This window comes from the organism of the source record quoted next, unplaced genomic scaffold (assembly GCF_019419815.1).
Source record: "Pyrus x bretschneideri cultivar Hongxiangsu unplaced genomic scaffold, Pyrus_bretschneideri_v1 Contig5, whole genome shotgun sequence".
Classification (NCBI taxonomy): domain Eukaryota; kingdom Viridiplantae; phylum Streptophyta; class Magnoliopsida; order Rosales; family Rosaceae; genus Pyrus; species Pyrus x bretschneideri.
The window spans coordinates 1,127,820-1,154,229 of record NW_025999787.1 but is presented as its reverse complement, the minus strand read 5'-3'; positions in this window follow the sequence as shown (position 1 = coordinate 1,154,229).

Sequence of the window (26,410 nt, the reverse complement as noted above, 5' to 3'; positions counted from 1 at the left end):
TATATATACATATATACGCACACACACACACAAACGTGTTTGTACTAGCTGTACGTTTTCATTTCCCACTGTTGTAGCTACGAAACTATATACTGGACTTCGTGTGCCATTAACAAGCATGGGTCATAAATCCTCCATTTGATTTCCTATTTGTTCTTCTTCACTCGGCAGATGCCTCCCTTACGAACACGTATTTCTGATTTGTAAATGGTCTGTTGGTCTTACCAACCGATCAATCCCTTATTTATGTTTCTGGGAAAAATCTGAGAAATTGTGCAGCAACTCACTGCATGCAGGCCTTTGAAGATTTCTTCTTTCTTTGTTAACAAGGAAACTGATATGGATGAATACACACACATATGAACACATGAAGAGCCTGTAGATTAAGATCTGAGCCCTCCATCCATTGGCATGAAGATATACTAACACAGAAAAGAAAATTATATCACAGAGAAACATCAGAAATTAAAAATGGAGAGAAAAGATTTTAAGAGAGATTTCCCATATATAATGTAAATATCCAGCCCATGTATTAACTTAATTAATATAACAAACAACCCAGTCAAAAACTTGTTCTCATTTTCCAGGAATATGTGTGTATGATACAGGAGGAGAAATCCCCCAAGCAATCACATGCTTGCGCAATCAAAACACCGTCAAAGTTGTCTTCTTAACAGCATTGCATACGCGGCATAAAAACAAATTTCAGCTCATCCGACCACTCGCATTCAGCTGGAAATATAGAAAAAGGAATTCAAATTAAACAAATAAATTGTGTTTACTTATGCGGTCAGGTTACTCTAATTTCCTGGTAGTTCTGTGGAAACCAAACATCACGATACGAACCCTAACGTCCCTCCCGATCGGCTACTATAAATATTCCAACTTCAATGCAAAATCCACAACTTAAACACCTTATCTGCTCAAATTTAACTAAGCTAATCGTTAGCAACTATGTCTGACTCAGATCCGCCAGATGCTAAAAGTGTTCTAGGAAGGCCCAAAAGGAATTCTTCTTCCTCCCAGTCATCTTTTCAGAGTGGTGGAGGGTCGTATCTGCCAAACACTCAAGGTGCTCTAAGAAGGGACAAGATGAAATCTTCGTCGTTCCAATCATCTTCTCAAAGTGGTGGAGGCTCGTATCCGCCAAATACTCTTAGCACTCTAGGAATGGACAAGAAGAAATCTGGGAAAAACAAGTGAAGAATTATATGTGCAGACTGTTACCTTAGGGTTATATACTACATAATTGAATTATTGATTAATTTGTTGGCAACTGTGGAGGTATACAAAATACAGTTGGACATAAATAAGCACAGTTGCATATTTATATTTTCAAACTTGAAAAATATTTGTCTCCATTATTTGGTACAAATATTTGTTTTCAAGGTTAGAAACATGTACATTATAATTTCTTAAGTTCGGTAAGCATTATTATATTGTAAAAAAGGGTGGGTGCTGCTAAGAACAAATCCCACTTGAATGTATAAAAAGAAATGCATTAATATATTATTTGATTTTGTTCCATATAGTTGATGTTTGCATAGATTTTAAGCAAGTATAAAGGGGTAGAAAGCTATTTTAGTTAAACTTCAACTAAAAAAGGGTAGAAAACTATTGTAATAGCTCTCCTACCCCCTTGGTGTAGATACTATCATTTGTTCAACAGAAAAAAGAAAAAGAAAAAAAAGCCACTTAGTACTATGGTCTAGTGGTATTTCTTTTCACTTGTGAATGAGAGGTCTTAGGTTCAGTTCTCACCAAAACCGAAGTTGAACCATATTATTATGGTAAGCCTATTGTAAGGCGTAGCCCACTTCTCCACCCCCTTGGTGTAGATACTATCGTTTGTTCAAAAAAAAAAAAAAAAAAAAAAAAAAAAAAAAAAAGCTCCCTATACCATTTATACTCCAACCATACCGCTTAATTTAGGGAGCCAAAATAAATAAGAACCAATAGAAATAGAGTTTTTTAATTTAAAAGTTAATAAAAAAAATGATAATTAAATGCCTTAAGATAAAAAAAAAATCATGTACTCGTGGCAACAATAATTGAGTAATGCATGAAATGATAAAAAAAAAATTGAGGGTTTAGTTCTTGCGTTCATTGTTAGTTTCTATCAAAATTGTGGAGGTAGTACACGTAAACTTAGACTATGCCACGGTTGTGGTCCATGACGACCTGACAGCCAAGGGAGGAAGCTTTTAAATGCCTTAAGATAAGCTTTATCATTTCATTCTAATTTTTGTTGGTCGTCTCTTGATAAATTTAAGGACATGTTTACTTACAAAGAATAAGAATTATAATCATTTTGATTCGTAAGTTTTCTGCCTTTACTAAAATATGAGCAAGGAAATACATTCACTCCTTAATTTTTTTCATGTGTTTACTTACATGCAAGAAATTAAAAATGTGCAAGTTTTTCTCTTAAAATCTGTATCAAATACCTAAAATGAGGAATCATATCGACTAAGGGTACTATATCGATCTTATTCCCTTTCATTACTCCTCTACAGCTAAACTTCTATAAACTATGTCTACTTTGTCGCTAATAGGAAAAAGAGGATGGGAAACTGAGTCCTCTTCTTTAAAATCAATACGGGCTACTTGGATGTGGTGTTTACTTCACTTGACCTTTTTCAGTTCATCTTGATTCAAGAAGTTTTCTTGTCATACAGCTCGTAAAAATTCTTAATTATGTGGGGCATTAAGTTGCATTGTGAGTGCTTGCTTTCGACTAAGGACCGAAATTATGGCAACTTGGATGATGGGAGGCTTCTTTGGATCTATGAGCTTGGTTCCAATTCATTGAAGGTCTAAAATATCGTTAGACTCATAAATCCTCCATTTGATTTCTTACTTGTTCTTCTTCACTCGGCAAACGCCTCCCCTTCTGATCACGAACACATATTTCTGATTTGGAAATGGTCCGTCAGTCATACCCACCGATCAATCCCTTATTTGTGTGTTTGGGAAAAATCTGAGAACTTGTGCAGCAACTTACAGCATGTAAGCCTTTGAAGATTTCTTTCTTTCTTTGTTAACAAGGAAACTGATATGGATGAACACACATATGCATGCCTGGAAAGCCACATATAATATTACAATTCTTTTGTGGGTTTCGATCCACTAATGTTTTTCTATATGAGTAAGCCTTTCTCTTCATTTTCTTAAGCGGTTGAAAGTCAACAGATACACACACACACACACACACAAGATATACACACACGGGGTCACAGACAGAAAAGAAAATTATCAATGGAGAGAAATTTTAAGAGAAATTTCCCATATATAATGTAAATATCCATGTATTAACTCAATTAATCTAACAAAGAACCTTGTCAAAAACTTGTTCTCATTTTCCAGGAATATGTCTGTATGATATAGGAGGAGAAATCCCCCAAGCAATCACATGCCTGCGCAATCAAAACAACGTCAAAGATTTCTTCTTAACTGCATTGAACACGCGGCCTAAGAACCAATTCTTCACAGCTCAGCCAACCGCTCACATTCAGCTGGAAACAAAGAAAAAGAATTCAAATTTAACAAATAAATTGTGTTTACTTATGTGGTTAGGTTACTCTAATTTCTTGGTAGTTCTGTGGAAACCAAACTGCATGATACGAACCCTAACGTCCCTCCCAATCGGCAACTATAAATATTTCCAACTTCAATGCAAAATCCAGAACTTGATCTCCTTTATACAACTTTTGTGTACAAGTTTAATTAAGCTGAACATTAGCAGCTATGTCTTCTGACTCGGATCCGCCAGATGCTCAAAGTGTTTTAGGAAGGCCCAAAACGAATTCTTCATCATCCCAGTCATCTTTTCAGAGCGGTGGAGGCTCGTATCGGCCAAACGCTCAAGATGCTCTAGGAAGGGACAATATGAAGCCTTCGTCATCCCAGCCATCTTTTCATAGTGGTGGAGGCTCCTATATGTCAAATACTCATATTGCTCTAGGAAGGGACAAGAAAAAAAAAAAAAGGAAAAAACAAGTGAAGAATTATATATGCAGACTGCAGCAGTAGGGTTATATACTGTATAATTGAATTATTGATTAATTTTTTGGCAACTATGTGGTATGCATAATACAGTTGGACATAAATAAGCACAGTTGCATATTTCTTTTCAAGGTTAGAACATGTACATTATAATTTCTTTTGTTCAGTTAGCATTATTTTATTGTGAAAATGGGTGGGTGCTGCTAAGAACAAATCCCACTAGGATGTATCAAAAGAAATGTATTAATATATTATTTGATTTTGTTCTACAATTGATGTGCATAGATTAAGTAAAAAGGGGTAGAAACATATTTTAGTTAAATTATGTAAAAAGGGGTGGAAAACCATTTTAATAGCTCCCTAAAACATTTATACTCCAACCATACCATTTAATATTTCATCTTGTTTTTTCATCTTTATAGGAAGAGAGGAAAAAAAAATGTGAGGGGAGAGGAAGGAGGGAGGGGGAAAAGAAGGGGAGAGAATCCCTATCCGTCTTTAAGAGCTTAAAAATCAAATTACAACTAAATTAGACATCATTCACATACTTAAAATAAAAGTAAAAAAATATAACAAAAGTCATAGAAACTCATACACAATTCCCAAACCACACATCCATGGCTCTTTGACATCCTCCCTTTTTATGGATGTTTAGCATCTCTTTCAATTTATTATTCCCTTCGTAAAATATATATGTGCTATGTTTGGATGAGGGTTTTCAGTTCCAAGGGATTGAAGTCAAACTTGAAGGAACGGACCACATAATATAACATAAAGGCGATTCGAAAAGACCTTGATGGGCATTATAAAGGCATGTCCGCACCGATCAACCTTCAAAATTCTGAGTTGGCCAGGCCTAGCTTATGATATTGCCTATTGGGATTCTATAAATCTTGGCACTTTTTGTTGCAGAAGCATGTTTACTCACCATACCTATGGTGTGTATGCTCACCATATATGCTTTAAACCTGGCATCTGTGTCGTGTTTTCCGTGTTCGTATCGTTTTTGTGACATACCCGATATCTTAACAGGTCGTGTCGTGTAACACCCGTTGAAGTAAACGGGTAATATGATCCTACCCAAAATAGACCCCGTTAATATTATCAGATAATATGATCCAAACCGTTACTCGTTAAAGAAAACTATTCATGAGGGTTTGTATGGTTTTAAAAATTCAAATGCCAATGTACCCATCCTCAAAGTGTAGAGGATGCAATCACGAGCGTTTACCTATTTTTTCATATTTTTTGCACTTGTAAATTAATTCTTATAATTGTTTTAATGTATTTGGTATTTTTGAGCAAGATGTCTTTGGTATTTTTAAATTACTTGATATTTTTATTTTTAATGTATAATTTTTTAATCTCACTCTATGCCTATAGTATACTAAATAACTAAATAAATAAATAAATCCTAAATTTTTAAAATTTATATAGAATAATAATTCAATAATACATATTTCATAAACAATATATACATATAGACTATGTCTATTGTATTTTATAGTAAGTTTTTTTAGTAGTTTAAAAAATTAAAATCATCAAGAGAACTTTTTTCTTAACGTGTCAAAACAGGTTACTCGCTTGTTACCCTCGTGTAAACCTATTAAGGACCTGTTATTAACAGGTTTTTATCGTGTGATCCGATAACGACCTAATTAGTTATTGTGGTGACCCGTAACCCGTTATTTTCGGATCATTATTGTGTTGTATTAACGAGTCGTGTAAAAAATTACTTTGGTCTAATATGCTTCAATTGCCTAAACTTATGTTTTCTAACCCGAAACCCGTTATTTTCGGGTCATTTTTGTGTCGTATTAACGAGTCGTGTAAAAAATTGTCTAGTATATGCTTACATGAACTAAAATTATGTTTTCTATTTTTCTATGCAACTCTCGTACTTGGTACTCCCCGTGGCAAAAATAATTGAGTCATACATGAAATGATAACAAAAAATTGAGGGGTTCGTTTTTGAGTCCACTCGTTAGTTTCTATCAAAATTGTGGAGGGTGTACGTGTAAAGTTAGATAGCCAGTGTTTTGGTCAAGTATCTTAAACTAAAGCCAGTGTTAAGGAAGGAAGCTTTTAAATGCTTTAAGATAAGCTTTATCATTTCATTCTAATTTTTTCGTTAACAGACAATATTATCTTATACTAAAGGAGAGGCGGTGGGCTTAGCCTCACAATAAGCTAGCAATAATGTGGTTCAAATTCGCCTTTATTCGTCATCTCTTGATAAATCTAAGGACATGTTTACTTACAAAGAATAAGAGCTATAATCATTTTGATTCGTGAGTTTCCTATTTTATTAAAATATGAGTAAGGAAATCATTTCACTCTTTAACTTTTCATGTGTTTACTTAGGGAGTAGGGTTCTCTCTCTCCTATTTGCATCTCCTTCCCTCCCCTCCTTTCACATATTGCTTTTTGTCTTGTTGTCTCTATAAAAAAAATCAATATAAGATGTTGACGTGGCTAAACTGTAACCGTTCAAATAGGAGGGGAGGGAAGGGGAGAGAGATTAGGAGGGAAGAGAATCCTCCTCCGTTTACTTACTCGATCAGAGTCTCGGGAGGAAGCTGGGAGTCGGACTCCTAAAGAATCGACTGCCTCTTCTCCATCATTGTCGCCTGTGTAATGTAACATGAAATATTAATAATAACATTGAAATAATAACCATGATACTTGAATGTGTAAGATAGTAATTACAATTGAAGAATACTTACATGAAGGGACTCGGCCAACTTATCCCTGGGTCGAACATAAACGTCTGCAAAGATATCGATCTCTAAGAATTTTGAACCCCCCCTGAATAGAACAAGAGAAGAAAAATGTTAGTACGACAAAAAAAATATATATTATTGACATATTAAAAATTGAATTTGAAAAGCTTTATTATTACTTGCGGCTGCGCCTCCATCCTATATGAGAAGGGCTTCGAACCTAAATGGTGGATAAGAGTCTTCTTCTCCCAACTGATCTTGTTGGCTTTTGGCTTCTGTTATACACAAAATAAACATATTAGTTGTAATTTAAATGAAATATAAAAATATAATAAACATTAGTAAGAAACATATAATACTTTTAGACTTAATATAGAAAACATACCACATTGTGGGGCTCCTGAAAATGATAGCAAAGGCACACCCAATTTTCTTTCCGGTCCTCAACCTCCTTCGGGCAACCCTCCTTAAGAGCGACTTGCGGATCATCAAATGTCTGAAAATATTGGTGCAGGTCACTCTCTGACTGCTTGTACCGCTCAGCGAAGAGCCTGTTGACGTACACCAACATGTTGCCGTTGATGTCGTCGAAATTGTAGTTTGTCTACAATGTAACAATTTAATTACATACATTAATTAATATAAATATATAAACTTTAAAGGAAAAGTAATAAAAGGTTTGGATACTTATTGACAAATAATCGCACATCTTCATCTTTACCTTATCTAGCATCGTCTTCCAAGACTTCCATCGCATAGGGCAATAAGTCTGAACGACGTGACCAATGTCATGGGCCAATGCACTATGCTGCTCCGCTGTTGGTGCAGCTCGATGCTGGTCATCGTATCCGACCATGATACGTTAGCCGCCTTCAACTGGCAACGAGGTTCCCGAATATTTTTCTTTGCTGAAAAAAAAATGTCAAACAAACACTACAAATTATATCGAAATTTCGGCAGATCCTCCCCTAAAGTTATAACATTTTCCAAACCCTGGACATTGTAATGAATAATATATGATATCCAACAATAATCACAATAGTTGAATAAGCCAAATTTCGACCAAATGGACAATTGCAGTATGTAACAATTTTGATTGAATGTAATGTATGAATAACTAAATTCACAAGGAAATAAAGGGCTTGTTGTGACCCCGAGACATTAATAGTGGATGCCGATGTTGTGTCAGGCGTACAGGGGCGGCGGTGACCACGCTTGGCGGTAACAGGTAATGCCACTAAAGAGGTTAATGACGTCAGCGCATGGGAGACCCAATACCAATTGGATCAACTAGATTAACCGACCTGGGGTCCATTTCGGCTGGAGCAATGGTGGCTAAAGTAGGTGGCAGGGGAATGGAACGGGGTGCAATCGTCAGCACCTTACAACTTCTAATAAGATGTGACATTCAATCTAATTCATAAATGATATGGTTTCGGGGTTGCTCAAAATACCGATGCATAGAAGATTTTTTTTCTTTCAAAAATATAATGTCAATTAGCTTGAAGGAAAAACTCTTTGCTGCAATATAAGAGCACTCGGTGTCTTAGTGTTGCCACAAACGAAAACTACTCTATGGTATATATAACTTCAAATAGTGCATATACTCGTTTAAGTAAGCTAAAATAAGAAATAAATTCAATCCAATTCCAATACCTGGGTCAAAATTTTTTTAATTTAAATTTATTCAAATAAAAACAATTTATTTATAACATAAGATAAAGGGAATTGTTATTAGCACTCCAAAATTCTCATTCTACACTCCAAACTTTCTATATTTAGAAAGAAAAATACATTTGTGAGGAGTGTAGAATGAGATTTTTGGAGTCTCAATAATACTTCCCTAAGATAAATAAATTACAAAAAATGTCATTTAATATGTTTTAAAAAGCAAGTCACAAATAAATTGCATTATTCATCATCCGAACTATAATAACTTTTACTATCGTCACTAACATCATTTTCAGTCTCCCATTCCTCCTCCTTGATAGGTATGTCACCGTCATCGTTCGGGCCCACTACAACATCGTATTGCGGAAGATTACCGAGGTCCATTGTAATTGAATGAATCGGTATTTCGATAAAAGCCACTCCTTGTATATAAAATGGTTCTTGGATAAGATTTGTATCTCGAAGTGTTTCCGCATCATTTTTCATTGAAGATTCTAAATGCTGGTCAGTGACGTTGTCGACGTCGTCGTCAGTAGGTCTTGTTTTGGTATAGCATACACATTCCTTTGATCCATCTTTTAAGCAACGTTTCAGCCTCTCCTAGCTTTATGATCATCTAGATACACAATCAGTTTTTTCATGTTTGCCCAAATGTAAGGGTCGCCATCATACCAAGTTCTGTTAGTGTTCACAGATAGTAAGCCATGATCAATTTTAACACTTCCCTGCCTATATGGGTTTGTATCAAACCATTGACACTTAAACATGATCAGTTGGCATTGGTCTTTGTAAAGCAATTCCACGACACTTGTTAGTTTGCCATAGAAATCAATGTATGTACTTTCGCCTCCACCTGGGACATGAACCTTGCTATTCTGCGTACACAACTCGTCATCTTGTCCAGCCCCCAAAAACTTGACACTATTAACATGGCAACCTAAGAACAATTCAGCACGAATCGGTCTGAATGCCAAGTTATATAACTCTTCACTATGAGTGGAGGAATTCAATGCTTTCAATTGATTCACCTAACATTATACAAAAACATACACCTATTAGTTTGAGAAAGTTAAATACTTACATATTCGAGAAACCACTGTGGAAACAATTCACGGTGTTTCTTGGCATACAAATATGATGGATGTTCTCGCTTCATCATCTCTTCATGCGCATTTGGGTATGCCATTGTCCAGTACAAACCAATGCGCTACCTCCATGTCATTTTTGGAAAATGACGCGCCTCGTATAGGATCTCGAAAGGGTCGTGCGCTTTAGGCAAAAGCAAAAAGTCTCTCCTTTCTCACGCCCTCATCATTATTGCGCTAAGGACAATTAAAAATCATTTCCACATCTTTTAAATACATTCCACAAAATGTTAGAGGCTCATATTGAACCCAAGCCTCTATAATTTATCCTTCGGGCTTCGCCCTGTTGCGTACCCGTTTTTTTTAGCTCCCCGAGAAGCTTGCCAAAATAAAACTATACAATACAAATTAGTAAGCCTCAGTTAATGATGAATAAACAAATGATGAGGATTATATACCTTTCTCTTGGATACATCCAACGATAGTTTACAAGACTAGTAAGCAATGCCTCTTCTGGCAAGTGAATCATCACATGGATCATACTTATGAAGAAAGTTGGAGTAAATATCATCTCAAACTTGCATAGGACTTGGACATTGTCATGGTGCAACTGATTAACGTCTGTCTTTCGCAATGTTCTTGATGTCAGTTGGGAAAAACATAAATAAACAACGACTATTTTGTGTGTGTGATTGTCTATGAGAAAAATATTGTGCTTTGTGATTAATTTTCTAGGTTGATAAGTTCATAAAAAAGTGATGAGATTTAACAATGGTAGTTTAGAGACCTAAACTGAAAACATAAACAAACAACATAACTAAATTGAAAAAAATAATCCAATCCATTGGTTGTTATGAAATGAAAATTATCTTGTTTGATTTCGGAGAATATGTCAATCAAATAAGTTCATAAATAAAAAATTAAATTAACACATCCAAAAATCAACTTAAAAAAAGTTAAGACAAAAAAAAATTTACTAGCCTTATATAGAGCTTGAAAGGTATATTGCCCCTCATTGGAGAGATTCTTTTTTAGAGCGAAAGATACTTCAGAACTCTAAATTGGGCTATATCCACCACTTTTTCAGCATTGTATAAAGCCCCTCTTTGGGGATGCTCTTAAGATAAACATATCATTTCATTCTCTTTCATCATGATCTCTTGATAAATTTAAGGGCATGTTTATTTACAAAGAATAAGAACTATTATTTTGATTCGTGAGTTTTCTGCCTTTACTAAAATGTGAGCAAGGGAATCATTTCACTCCTTAACTTTTTCCTGTGTTTATTTACATGCAAGAAATTAGAAAAGTGCAAAAAAAATTTCTTAAAACCTGTAATCAAATACCTAAAAATGAGAAATCATATCGACTAAAGGGATTGGTTGATCTTATTCCCTTTCATTACTTCTCCTATGTAGAGCTAAACATCTTTAAACTATGTCTACTTTGGCCCAAATAGGAAAAAGAGGATGGGAAACTGAGTCCTTTTCTCTAAAATAAATACAGGTTACTAGGACGTGGTGTTTACATCACTTGACTTTTTTCTGTTCATTTTGGTCAAGAAGTTTTCTCCTCGTACAACTCATATAAAAAGCCTAAATTATGTGGGGCATGAAGTTGCATTGTGTGTGCTTGCTTTCGATTAAGGAACGAAATTATGGCAACTTGGAAGATGCGATGCTTCTCTTAATCTATGAGTTTGGTTCCAATTCATCGAAGGTGATAATACGAAGAATGGCCCCTAATGTAAGGTTACAATGGTCTTTTTAAGTTTCTTCAGTAGCAAGTCATCTCCACCAGATCTATGGCGGTGACATCTAGTGACCTTTGTAGTAAAAGCCTCCGTTTGTAGCCACTCTTGGGCCTTTATGTATTGGCCTCCTCATTATTTTGGGTTTAGACACATTTTATGTAATTTTTTGTTTTGGGTACAAACAATAAACCATTATTCGTAATATCCATATGCACACGTGACATCCCATTTGCACACTCTCCATATTTTGGGCAGTTTTCTACCTGCATCTGTGTAATCTTTACAAATTGTCTGTTTGGACTTTGTTAAGTTTTTTTTTGGTCGAAAAAGGGGCTAAAAGCAAGAGCCCAAATAAACCTACTCAATAATAAATCTAGACGGGGGCATCCCAAGTCGATCCCCACAAATAAAACTAACTGAACAAGAAGGAGTAGTATCAAAATAAAAATAATTACCTAATGTAAATCAAGACTATAAGTTGCTAAATTGTCCACCACAAAATTCTTTTCTCTGTGAACTTTGTTAAGTTGCATCTGAAGACAGATGTCTTATGATCACTGGTTGTCATGTAATCACTCCCACGTCTGTCAAAATTGTTAGAATATTGCTAAGCTGTTAAGTGATTTGTTAGTTGGTTAATTAGTTACAACTTACAAGTAAGCTTCTATTGTGCTTGGTATATTAAGAATTGCAACTTAAAAATGTAATGTGTTAGTCATTTTCTAAGAAATACAGAAGTCTCATTTCTCTTCAAAGTTTCTCTCCAGTTCTTCGTCTTCTCAATTCTTCATTGTTCTTTGATTTTTCCTAATGCAGTTAATACCCTCGTGTGTGCTTGCTTTCGGTTCAGGACCAAAATTATGACAACTTAGAGATTTTGAGGCTTCTCTAGATCGGCGGGTTTAGGTCCAATTCACCAGAGGTGATGATACATAATGGGCTATGGTTGTGTTTGGGTGGTCTTTTTGGGTTTTCCCGTGGATGGCCTGCTTCATTAGATTTCAGGCGATGACGGTGGGCGACCTTTGTAGTATTTCTCTTAGGTCTTTGTGTGCGGTCACTTTTGGGCCTTTTTGTGTAGATCTTTATATCATTTGGGTTGATGTCCGCTTTATGTAAACACCTTAAGTTGTGACATTTCATTAGCATTCTCCACATTTTTGAGGTGGCTGGCCTACCATGTTCAAAATGTTTATCCATTGTCTGTTTAGACTTTGTTGTAAAATCTCTAATTGACAAGAAAATAAAAAAGAGGTTATATGTATGATGTATCCAAATAATTTAGGATTTTTTTTATTATAGGTCAACAAATAATTTAACCCTTTTCCCCAAATTACATGGGATAACCAGCGTATGAAGTCTACGTGTACGTCTTTATGCTAGAGGATGAAGGGTTTAGATGTTATCTCCAGACTCTCCATGCATGCATATGTGTGTATTCATCCATATCAGTTTCCTTTTTAACAAAGAAAAAAAAAATCGTCAAAGACCTGCATGCGGTAAGTTGCTGCACAGTTTCTCCAATTTTTACCAGAAACACAAATAAGGGATTGAATATCGGTATGCAAGACCGATGGACAATTAATAAATCAGAAATACATGTTCGTGATCAGAAGGGGAGGCGTCTGCCGAGTGAAGAAGAAGACCAAATAAGAAATAAAATGGAGGATTTATGATCCATGGAGGCATGCCACCCATTCCTGTGGAGCTACGAGGTTTGACTTTCTATGAGATTTAAGTGGAAATTACATGGTTAATGTCAAAACGTGTTGACAGATGTAGATATGTGTGTGCGCGTGTGCGTGTGCGTGTGCGTGTGTGTGTGTGTGTGTGTATACACAAAAACGTGTTTGTACTAGCTGTACGTTTTCATTTCCCACTGTTGTAGCTAGGAAACTATATACTGGACTTCGTGTGCCATTAACATGCATGGGTCATAAATCCACCATTTGATTTCTTATTTGTTCTTCTTCACTCGGCAGACGCCTCCCCTTACGAACATGGATTTCTGATTTGTAAATGGTCTGTTGGTCTTACCAACCGATCAATCCCTTATTTGTCTTTCTGGGAAAAATCTGAGAAATTGTGCAGCAACTTACTGCATACAGGCCTTTGAAGATTTCTTTTTTCTTTGTTAACAAGGAAACTGATATGGATGAATACACACACATATGAACGCATGAAGAGCCCGTAGATTAAGATATGAGCCCTCCATCCATTGGCATAAAGATATACACAAACAGAAAAGAAAATTATATCACAGAGAAACATCAGAAATTAAAAATGGAGAGAAAATATTTTAAGAGAGATTTCCCATATATAATGTAAATATCCAGCCCATATATGAACTTAATATAACAAACAATCTAGTAAGAAAACTTCTTCTCATTTTCCAGGAATATGTGTGTATGATACAGGAGGAGAAATCCCCCAAGCAATCACATGCATGCGCAATCAAAACACCGTCAGAGTCGTCTTCTTAACAGCATTGCATACGCGGCATAAAAACAAATTTCAGCTCATCCGACCACTTGCATTCAGCTGGAAATATCGAAAAAGGAATTCAAATTAAACAAATAAATTGTGTTTACTTATGCGGTCAGGTTAATCTAATTTCCTGGTAGTTCTGTGGAAACCAAACATCACGATACGAACCCTAACGTCCCTACCGATCGGCTACTATAAATATTCCAACTTCAATGCAAAATCCACAAATTATACACCTTATCTGCTCAAATTTAATTAAGCTGATCATTAGCAACTATGTCTGACAAAGATCCGCCAGATGCTAAAAGGGTTATAGGAAGGTCTAAAAGGAATTCTTCCTCCTCCCAGTCATCTCTTCAGAGTGGTGGAGGGTCGTATTTGCCAAACTCTGACAAAGATCCGCCAGATGCTAAAAGTGTTATAGGAAGGTCTAAATGGAATTCTTCCTCCTCCCAGTCATCTTTTCAGAGTGGTGGAGGGTCGTATTTGCGAAACACTGAGGGTGCTCTAGGAACGGACAAGATGAAATCTGGGAAAAACAAGTAAAGAATTATATATGCAGACTGTTACATTAGGGTTGTATACTAATAATTGAATTATTGATTAATTTGTTGGTAACTATGGAGGTATACAAAATACAGTTGGACATAAATAAGCACAGTTGCATATTTATATTTTCAAACTTGAAAAATATTTGTCTCCATTATTTGGTACAAATCTTTGTTTTCAAGGTTAGAAACATGTACGTTATAATTTCTCAAGTTCAGTGAGCATTATTGTATTGTACAAAACGGTGGGTGCTGCTAAGAACAAATCCCACTAGAATGTATCAAAAGAAATGCATTAATATATTATTTGATTTTGTTCTATATATAGTTTATGTTTGCATAGATTTTAAGCAAGTATAAAGGGATAGAAAGCTATTTTAGTTAAACTTCACGTAAAAAGGGGTAGAAAACTATTTTAATAGCTCTCTTACTCCCTTAGTGTAGATACTATTGTTTGTTCAACAAAAAAAAAAAAAAAAAAAAAAAGAAAAAAAAAAAGCCACTTAGTATACTACGGTTTAGTGGTATTTCTCTTCACTTGTGAGTGAGAGGTCTTAGGTTCGATTCTCGCCAAAACCGAAGTTGAACCATATTATTATGGTAAGCCTATTGTAAGGTGTAGCCCACTCCTCCACCCGCTTAGTGTAGATACTATCGTTTGTTCAAAAAAAAAAAAAAAAAGCTCCCTAAAACATTTATACTTCAACCATACCGCTTAATTTAGGGAGCCATAATAAATAAGAACCAATAGAAATGGAGTTTTTTTATTTAAAAAGTTATTAAAAAAATTGTAATTAAAGCTAGTTGTCTTTAAAGGAGGGGAGAGAAGAAAAATAAAACTGTGAGAGAGAGGAAGGGGGGTGGGGGGAGAGGGGAGGAGACAAGGGAATTATTGTGTGAATATGACACGCCAATTATGTATCATCCTACTCAAAATTCGTTACATAATTTTTAATTTAAAAATACGAAAAATAAAATTACAACTGAATTAGACATCATCACACTCTAAAAATTAAAAGGAAAAAATATAACAAAAGTCACACAAACACCTCCATGTCCGACACAATTCCCAAACCATACATCCGTGGCTCTTCGACATCCTCCCTTTTTATGGATGTTTTCATCTCTTTCAATTTATTATTCACTTCTTTTTCTGGATGATTTTCCTCTCTTTCAATTTATTGTTCACTTCATAGAATATATATATATATATATATATGTGCTATGCTTGGATGAGGGTTGTTTTCCAAGTCCTAAAGGATTGAAGTCAAACTATGAAGGAATGGACCACAAAATATAACATAGAGGCAATTTGAAAAGCCCTTCATGAGCATTAAAAAGCATGTCCCGGCCGATCCAACTTCACAATTCAGAGTAGCCAAGCCTATCATATGAAGAGGATGGGAAACCGAGTCCTCTTCTCAAAAATCGTATGGGCTACTTGGACGTGGTGTTTACGTCACTTGACCTTTTTCAGTTCATCTTGATTCAAGAAGTTTTCTTCTCGTACCGCTTGCAAAAATTCTTAATTATGTGGGGCATTAAGTTGCATTGTGTGTGCTTGCTTTCGACTAAGGACCGAAATTATTGCAACTTGGATGATGGAAGGCTTCTTTGGATCTATGAGCTTGGTTCCAATTCATTGAAGGTGATGATACGAAGAATGGTCTAAAATATCGTTAGACTCGTAAATCCTCCATTTGATTTCTTACTTGTTCTTCTTCACTCGGCAAACGCCTCCCCTTCTGATCACGAACACTTATTTCTGATTTGGAAATGGTCCGTCAGTCATACCCACCGATCAATCCCTTATTTGTGTTTTTGGGAAAAATCTGTGAACTTGTGCAGCAACTTACAGCATGTAAGCCTTTGAAGATTTCTTTCCTTCTTTGTTAACAAGGAAACTGATATGGATGAACACACATATGCATGCCTGGAAAGCCACATATAATATTACAATTCTTTTGTGGGTTTCGATCCACTAATGTTTTTCTATATGAGTAAGCCTTTCTCTTCATTTTCTTAAGTGGTTGAAGTCAACAGATATATACACACACACACAAGATATTACACGGGGTTACAGATAGAGAAAAAAAATATCACAGAGAAACATCAGAAATCATTAATGGAGAGAAATTTTAAGAGAAATTTCCTATATATAATGTAAATTTCCATGTATAAACTCAATTAATCTAACAAAGAACCTTGTCAGAAACTTGTTCTCATTTTCCAGGAATATGTGTGTATGATATAGGAGGAGAAATCCCCCAAGCAATCACATGCCTGCGCAAATAAAACACCGTCAAAGATTTCTTCTTAACTGCGTTGCACACGCGGCCTAAGAACCAATTATTCTCAGCTCAGCCGACCACTCACATTCAGCTGGGAACATAGAAAATGGAATTCAAATTAAACAAATAAATTGTGTTTACTTATGCGGTTAGGTTACTCTAATTTCTTGGTAGTTCTGTGGAAACCAAACTGCATGATACGAACATTAACGTCCCTCCCAATCGGCAACTATAAATATTTCCAACTTCAATGCAAAATCCAGAACTTGATCTCCTTTATACACATTCTGTGTACAAGTTTAATTAAGCTGATCATTAGCAACTATGTCTTCTAATTTGGATCTGCCAGATGCTCAAAGTGTTTTAGGAAGGCCCAAAACGAATTCTTCGTCATCCCAGTCATCTTTCCAGAGGGCCGGAGGCTCGTATCTGCTAAACACTCAGGGTGCTCTAGGAAAGGACAATATGAAGTCTTCGTTATCCCAGTCGTCTTTTCAGAATGGTGGAGGTTCCTATCTACCAAATAATCATATTGCTTTAGGAAGGGACAAGGAAAAAACTGGGAAAAAACAAGTGAAGAATTATATGTGCAGACTGCTGCAGTAGGGTTGTATACTGTATAATTGAATTATTGATTAATTTGTTGGCAACTATGTGGTGTATGTTGGTATTCAGAAGAGTTTGCTAACTCAATACCAAAATATGTGGGTGATAAGTTTACAAACTCTATCACACCTCTCACTTTCACTCTCAATAAAATTGGACAAAGAAAGGAAAGAAGTAGCGAGCTTGGTGATAACAAACACTTTGAAATATTAGAAGAGTTTACAACTCTTAAAGCTTACAAGCTGAAATTAAATGAATGGGAAATGGGATTTGGATGGGATGCTCTAAGGCTTAGCAAGATGGCCTATTTATACAAAACTGAAAAAATAAACAATCCAACAATACATTTAATGAATGATGGTGTTCCACATCTTTACACCCTTTCAAACACATGCAGCAACTTTGATAGTTGGCATACACATGCATTGCATCATGGCAGGTTGTAATAACCACCTTTCGGCTTGCACACAACAGCTGTCTTTCCAGCTGCAAATAACACAGATTCAACTAGCACATGGCAGCACACTGCTGTCTTCCTGCTAGCACATCACATGGCAACACACTTGCTGTCTTTCATCACCATTCGGCTGAATAATGAAGGAGCAATGATGATTATATTTTGCTGGAAACAAGCTGTAAAAAAAGGTTAGCATCACATGGACAGATCACATGACTTTTAATTTGTATTTCCAACATGCCCCCTCAAATTAAAAAGCCTTCATGCCTAGCATTTCACGTAACAGCCGGAATGATTCAACTGGTAATGGCTTAGTGAAGATGTCTGCCACTTGTTCCTTCGTGTGACAATAGACAAGCTCAATTGTCTTTTGCTTCACATGGTCCCTCAAAAAATGGAACCTGGTATCGATGTGCTTACTCCTTCCATGTTGGACTGGATTCCTAGCAAGCTTGATAGCTGAGATGTTATCCACATGAATCACAGTCGATTCCACTTGTGGATGACACACTGACTTCAACAGATTTCTTAACCAAATTGCCTCACACACGGTTGAGGCTACAACAACGTACTCGGCTTCACACGATGACAAAGCAACAATTGATTGCTTCTTTGAAGTCCATGAGAAAGCTGTTGATCCTAGAAAAAACACATAGCCAGTTGTGCTTTTCCTTTCATCTTGGTCACCTTCCCAATCACTATCTGAATAACCAAATAATTTTGTATCTTCACCAAAATTATAAAACAGACCATAGTTTAAAGTACCTCTTATGTACCTCAAAATTCTCTTGGCGGCCAGCCAATGAGACTCCCTTAGTGTTTCCATGTATCGACTCACGAGTCCAACACCATAAACTATATCAGGTCTTGTGATTGTAAGGTACCTTAGGCTTCCAACCAAGCTTTTGTACACGGTTGAGTTTACAAACTCACCTTCTCCTTCCTTAGATAGCTTCAATCCAATTGCAACTGGAGTGTTGACAATATTGCACTTGTCCATATTGAATTTCTCCAATATATCTCTCATGTACTTTTGTTGAGAAATGTAGATACCATCACTTCCTTGCTTCACTTCTATGCCAAGAAAGTATGACATTAATCCATTGTCAGTCATCTCGAATTCACTGAACATGGATTGCTTGAACTCACAGAACATTGCTTCATTGTTTCCTGTAAACAACAAGTCATCTACATAGAGACAAATAATTAAGAACTCCCCTTTTGCACCATACTTCATGTAAACTGAATGCTTGTATGGACATTTCTGAAATCCATTTTGATGAAGGTAGTTGTCAATCCTTGAGTTCCAAGCTTGTGGTGCTTGCTTGAGGCCATACAAAGCCTTCTTCAAACGATACACCTTATCTTCTTTTCCCTGTACTTGGAAGCCTTCTGGTTGTTCCACGTACACTTCTTCCTCAAGAACTCCATTAAGGAAGGCTGACTTGACATCTAATTGATAAATTTTCCATTTATGATGAGCGGCAAGAGAGATTAGCAATCTTACCGTGTCAAGTCTTGCAACTGGAGCATAGACTTCATCATAATCCACTCCATACTTCTGTTTGTAGCCCTTTGCTACAAGCTTTGATTTGTATCGATCCACACTCCCATCTGCAGTGCGTTTGATCTTGTAAACCCACTTGACACCAATAGCCTTCTGATTTGGTGGTGATGTGAGAATTACTTGACACTCAAATTAAACCCTCGTTTGACAATTGTAGTAGAATGGATAAGTGAGGGATCGTTCTAGACCGGGGATTAGGAGGGCTTGCTAAAACCTTCTAAATTGACTCAAGAACGTAAAAACAATATAAAACACTAAACTAGACTCAAAGAATGCAAAACTAAAATTTAAAACATTAAGACAAACCAAAAGACTCAAAACTAATTTTGGACGAATTTAAGATTATGGCTTGATTCAAAATACTTTAAAACATAAACTAAACAGATTCTAAGCACTAAAGAACAAGAAAGTAAAAGGGGGGGGGGAAAAAAGTTTTGATTTGACGAAAATTGAAATAACAAAACAAAGTAACAAACTAAGCGGAATGTAAATATGAATTTGTGATGGAATGAATGGAATGAAGGCTAGCTAAGGGGTTCTTCTCCACACATGTTATACTTGCATGCAAGATTGATTCTCAGTTGGTCTTTCGATAAATTATGAAACTCAACACTCCGGATTAATTAGGTCCGCTTAAATTAACCGTCAAGTTTTCCTTAAGTTAATGAATTGGATGGGTTTGCGCAACGCAATTCACAACATTCTCCAAAAGTCCTTTACGTGAACAGCACAATAAAGATACAATCAAAGATCATTAAGTATTATGAAAACTATAAGTGTTGACGAGGCATTCGTTACTATGATGAGCATGAAACTCGTGCCAAGAATTCATTTAACGCGATTGTTTATAAGCAACCTCCACTACTTGTGAATATAAGTTCATAACGATTAGGTGAAAATCACTTATATTCTAGCGTCATATTTATGCATGAAAATTAAGCGCGCATTCTTAATAAACATTCATAAATAAGTTATCAATCAAACGGTTAACAAATTGAATTCACAACTTATGAAATTCCAACGAAAGTTAATCAATTCATATTGCAAATATAAACATAGTTTCGAATCACCCCCTAGCTAAAGGGGGTTTAGTTCCTCATACCTTTGAAATCAAAGAAACACCTAAACATTCCAACAACTCAAAACTTGAATTGTATGAACGTTTAAGCACTCTTCTCTTCCATTCCTTATACGTACAAAACAAAGAGAATTAAAATGAAACTTTGAAATCAAAGAAACACCTAAACATTCCAACAACTCAAACTTGAATTGTATGAACGTTTAGGCACTCTTCTCTTCCTCGTTGTTGTAGCACAAGGTTTAAGGATAGGTTGGTTGGGGGGATGGAAGTGTGGAATGGAGTGGAAATGGAGAAGATGGAGAAGGGGAAGTGTTTGTGTATTACAATGGAAAATGAGATGATTTGGTGAATGGAATGAATGGGTATTTATAGGAAGAGAATGGGTGTTAATGGATGTTTGTTTAAGGTATTTGGTGGATGGGAAAAGGTGTGGATGGTGGGAATTATGGTGGATGGATGGTTTAGTGGATGTAATTTAGGGTTTATTTAGGTGAATGTGGATGCATGGTTTAGTGGATGTAAAGGATAATGGGATGGTGTGGAATTAAAAGCTAAAAAAAATGGGATAATGGGCATTTAAGTGTGAATGGAATGGTGGGATGCACTAATGGAAATTATGGAATGGAATGGTGGGATGCACTAATTAGGAGGAAGAATTAGGGTGAAGGGCTTAATGCATGGATTTGGGCCAATTAGGGTGAAAGGCTTAATGCATGGATTTGGGTCTAAAATGCCCCCCCCCTTGCATGGCAAGGGAAAGGACTTGGGCTAAAGCCCACGGCAATGGCTCTAAAATGGGCTAAGGTTAGGGTTTAGGTGCGGCATAGGCTTAGGGTCCACAAAGAGTTAGGGTTTAGGTCATCTAAAAGCCCAAAGCCAAGAATAGAAACTCACGACAATGGAAACCTCCAAGAATAGAAACTTCCAACTTTAGAAACTTTGGTTGCCAATTCCGACTTCTTTGCTCTTCACTTTCATTTCTTCATTTCTTGAACTCCTTTGACCTTCAACCACGTTCATTCCTCGTGCTCCATTTACATACACCACATTCCAGCTCAGTTTTGCTCCAAAAGCTCCAAATTGCATCATTTCATGTAATATGTCCTTTAAACCTGAAAACACATGAAAGTAGCTTAAAAGACTACTTTAAGGAAGAAAACATAACAAAAATGCATAAGAACTAGCTAACTAAGGCGCATAAATATGCTTCTATCAGTGGGAGCTTTGTCAACTCCCAAGTGTCATTCTTCTCGATGGCATGGATCTCTTCTTCCATGGCTTTTTTCCAACAATTTTCTTCCACGGCTTCATTGAATGAGAGAGGCTCATGGTCTGCATAGAAGCAGAAAAAATTGGTTTCTTCTTCTTCTTGTCCATAAATCTCTGTGAGACTCCTTAACCTCACTAGAGTTGAGGAGCTGCTTTCCTCACTAGATGTAGGACCACTCCTTGCAATTCTGTGCACTGGAGTTGTTGTGATTGTTTGAGTAGGTTGTTGCTCAACAGGTGGTACAACTTCTGGTTCTTCAAAATCAGTGGAGACGATCTTCTCTTTACTGACTTCTTTGTTGTTCCACATCCATGCCTCTTCCTCACTGAAAATGGCATCTCTACTAACCACTAGTTTGCCAGTTAGTGGGTTGTAGAGCTTGTACGCCTTGGACTCTTCACTATAGCCCACAAACACACACTTCTCACCTCTATCATCAAGTTTCCTCCTCTTGGCTTCTGGAACTTGAGCATATGCAACACACCCAAAAATTCTTAGGTGTGTAACATTCGGCTTGTATCCACTCCAAGCCTCTTGTGGTGTCATCCTCTTGACACTCTTTGTTGGACATCAATTCAACAAATAAATCGAACAAGCTACAGCTTCTACCCATAACTCTTTTGGCAAATTCTTCTCCTTAAGCATGGACCTTGTCATGTCAAGGATGGTTCGATTCTTTCTTTCGACTATCCCATTTTGCTGTGGGGTATAGGCAGCAGTAAGTTGATGCCTAATTCCTTGCTCCTTGCAGTATGCTTGGAAAGCATTGGAGGTGTACTCTCCACCTCTATCTGATCTCACAGCCACAAGCTTGTGGTTGTTTTCAGCCTCTGTGAGTGCCTTGAACTCCTTGAAGATTCTTAGGGCAGCCGACTTCTCCTTGAGAAAGTAAACACAAGTCTTCCTACTAAAATCATCAATGAAAGTAATAAAATACCTATTACCTCCATAAGACATGGGATCCAATGGACCACATATATCTGTGTGCACTAACTGCAGTGGTGCCTTTGCTCTCCATGTATCACCAACAGGGAACGATAGTCGTGCTTGCTTGGCAAGCACGCAACCTTCACATACTTGGCGTGTGGCTTCAATCTGGGGTAAACCACGAACCATTCCTCCACTTGACAACAACTTTAGGCCATTGAAATGAAGATGGCCAAATCGAAGATGCCATTTCCATGACTCATCTTCCATCACACCGATGTTGCAACTCCCAATCTTTGTGTTCCACTTCAACGGGAACATTCGGATCTTTGACATTTGAACACGTGCAATAAGTTTTCTCCTTGCATTCCTGAGAGTGAGAAACATATTCTCCATATGTATAATGTACCCTTTCTGGAGCAGTTGACCAATGCTTAGAATGTTGCTCTTCATACCTGGTATGTAGTAGGTATCGGAGATGTATTCTTCTTTACCATCCTTTTGGATGATCTTGATCTTCCCTTTGCCTTCAACTGGCAACTTTGAGGAGTCACCAAGACTTACAGATCCGTAGGCCCCATCTTTTAGTTCGGCAAAAAACTCATTCTTTCCACACATGTGATTGCTTGCACCAGAGTCCAAATACCAAACATCTTGTTGGCTACTGGAATCATGGTGTGCTAACAAGACTGTAAGTTCTTCATCAGTATTTCCACATGATTCTGCCATGTTGACATGCACACCATTTTTATGTGAATATTCATTGGCATAATGTCCATATTGCTTGCAATTGTGACATTGGATATGCGCATTTCCTCGAGTAGATCTCCACTCTTAAGACTGACCTTGATTTTGTGCATAGCCTCGACCTCTTCCTCGAGCTCGTCCTCGGCTACGGTTAGATGAACTCCCATAACGTGAGTTCCACTGCCCACGACCTTTATTTGGTTTGTCAATATTCAACTTTGACTCTAAAGCTTGCTCTAGCGTTGTGGGGCTTGCATTCTTCTGAATGCGTTGCTCATGAACTAGGAGGGATCCTAGTAGCTCCTCTGTGCTCATCACCTCCAAATCCTTGGATTCCTCAATGGCAGTCACCACATGCTCAAACTTAGATGTGAGTGACCGGAGTATCTTCTCCACAACTCGTACTTCATCGAGTCTCTCGCCATTTCTCCTCATCTGATTTACTATCACAATGAGCCTTGAGTGATAGTCGGAGATGCTCTCTCCTTCATTCATGTGAGCAATTTCAAAATCTGCTCGAAGTGACTATAATCTCACTTTCTTAAGCCGATCTACTCCTTTGTAGATTGTACTGAGTGTGTCCCATACTTGCTTGCTCGTTGTTGCTTCTGCAACCTTCTCGAACGTTGAATCTTCTAGACCCTGGTATAGAAGATACAGTGCCTTCTGGTCCTTCTTTCGTAAGTCCTTGAGAGTGTTCCTTTGTTCTGCAGTATATGTAGCTTCTTGCTCGGCAGTGGGTACAACATACCCACTACTGACAACTTCCCATAGCTCCTGTGATCCAAACAATGCTTTGAATTGGATGCACCATCTTTCATAATTTTCTTTCTTCAATGTGGGAACCTGGAGTTGCACTAAATTGGACGCCATAGCTACTGCACTTGCCAAAATGGTATTCTGGCTCTGATACCAATTGTTGGTATTCAGAAGAGTTTGCTAACTCAATACCAAAATGTGTGGGTGATAAGTTTACAAACTCTATCACACCTCTCACTTTCACTCTCAATAAAATTGGACAAAGAAAGGAAAGAAGTAGCAAGCTTGGTGATAACAAACACTTTGAAATATTAGAAGAGTTTACAACTCTTAAAGCTTACAAGCTGAAATTAAATGAATGGGAAATGGGATTTGGATGGGATGCTCTAAGGCTTAGCAAGATGGCCTATTTATACAAAACTGAAAAAATAAACAATCCAACAATACATATAATGAATGATGGTGTTCCACATCTTTACACCCTTTCAAACACATGCAGCAACTTTGATAGTTGGCATACACATGCATTGCATCATGGCAGGTTGTAATAACCACCTTTCGGCTTGCACACAGCAGCTGTCTTTCCAGCTGCAAATAACACAGATTCAACTAGCACATGGCAGCACACTGCTGTCTTCCTGCTAGCACATCACATGGCAGCACACTTGCTGTCTTCATCACCATTCGGCTGAATAATGAAGGAGCAATGATGATTATATTTTGCTGGAAACAAGCTGTAAAGAAAGGTTAGCATCACATGGACAGATCACATGACTTTTAATTTGTATTTCAAACAGTGTACATAATGCAGTTGGACATAAATAAGCACAGTTGCATATTTCTTTTCAAGGTTAGAACATGTACATTATAATTTCTTCAGTTCAATTAGCATTAGTTTATTGTAAAAATGGGTGGGTGCTGCTAAGAACAAATCCCATTAGGATGTATCAAAAGAAATGCATTAATATATTATTTGATTTTGTTCTACCGTTGATGTGCATAGATTAAGTAAAAAAGGGTAGAAAGATATTTTAGTTAAATTAAGTAAAAAGGGGTGGAAAACTATTTTAATTCCTCCCTAAAACATTTATACTCCAACCATACCATTTAATTTAGGGAGTCATAATAAATAGGAACCAATAGAAATGGAGTTTTTTTTTATTTAAAAAGTTATTTAAAAAATAGTAATTAAAGGTTGTAGTCTTTAAAGGACAACGATTCTATTTTTTATTTTTTTTTCCTCTTCCCTCTTGTTTGAACTTTCAATATTTCATCTTGTTTTTTCATCTTTATAGGGAGAGAGGAAAAAAATTTGTGAGGGAAGAGGAATGATGGAGGGTAAAAGGGAGGGGAGAGAATCCCTATCCGCCTTTAAGAGCTTAAAATTAAAATTACAACTAAATTAGACATCATTCACATACTTGAAAATAAAAGTAAAAAAATATAACAAAAGTCACAGAAACACCTCCATCTCAAACACAATTCCCAAACCACACATCCATGGCTCTTTGACATCCTCCCTTTATGTGGATGTTTATCATCTCTTTCAATTTATTATTCCCTTCATAAAATATATATGTGCTATGTTTGGATGAGGGTTTTCCAAGTTCCAAGGGATTGAAGTCAAACTATGAAGGAATGGACCACATAATATAACATAAAGGTGATTTGAAAAGACCTTGATGGGCATTATAAAGGCATGTCCGCACCGATCCAACTTCAAAATTTTGAGTTGGCCAGGCCTAGCTTATAATATTGCCTATTGGGATTCTATAAATCTTGGCAGTTTTCGTTGCGGAAGCATGTTTACTCATCACCATAACTATGGTGTGTTTGCTCACCATATATGCTTTAGACCTAGGATCCGTGTCGTGTTTTTTGTGTTCGTATCATTTTCGTGGCATACCCGATATTTTAATAGGTCGTGTTGTGTAACGCTCATTAAAGTAAACGGGTAATATGACCTATCCGAAATAGATCCGTTAATATTATCAGGTAATATGATCCAAACCAATACTCATTAAAGAAAACTATTCATGAGGGTTTGTATGGTTTTAAAAATTCAAATGCCGATGTATACTAAATAAATAAATAAAGAAAACCTAAATCTTTAAAATTTATATAGAGTAATAATACAATAATACATATTTCATACATAATATATACATATACACTATGTCTATTGTATTTTATAGTAAGTGTTTTTAGTAGTTTAAAAATTTAAAATCATCAAAAGAACTTTTTCCTTAACGTGTTAAAATAGTTTACTCGCGTGTCACCCTCCTGTAAACCTATTAAGGACTTGTTATTAACAGGTTTTTATTGTGTGACCCGATAACGACCCAATTAGTTATCGTGTTGACCCAGAACCTGTTATTTTTGAGTCATTTTTGTGTCATATTAACGAGTCGTATAAAAAATTGCCTGGTCTAA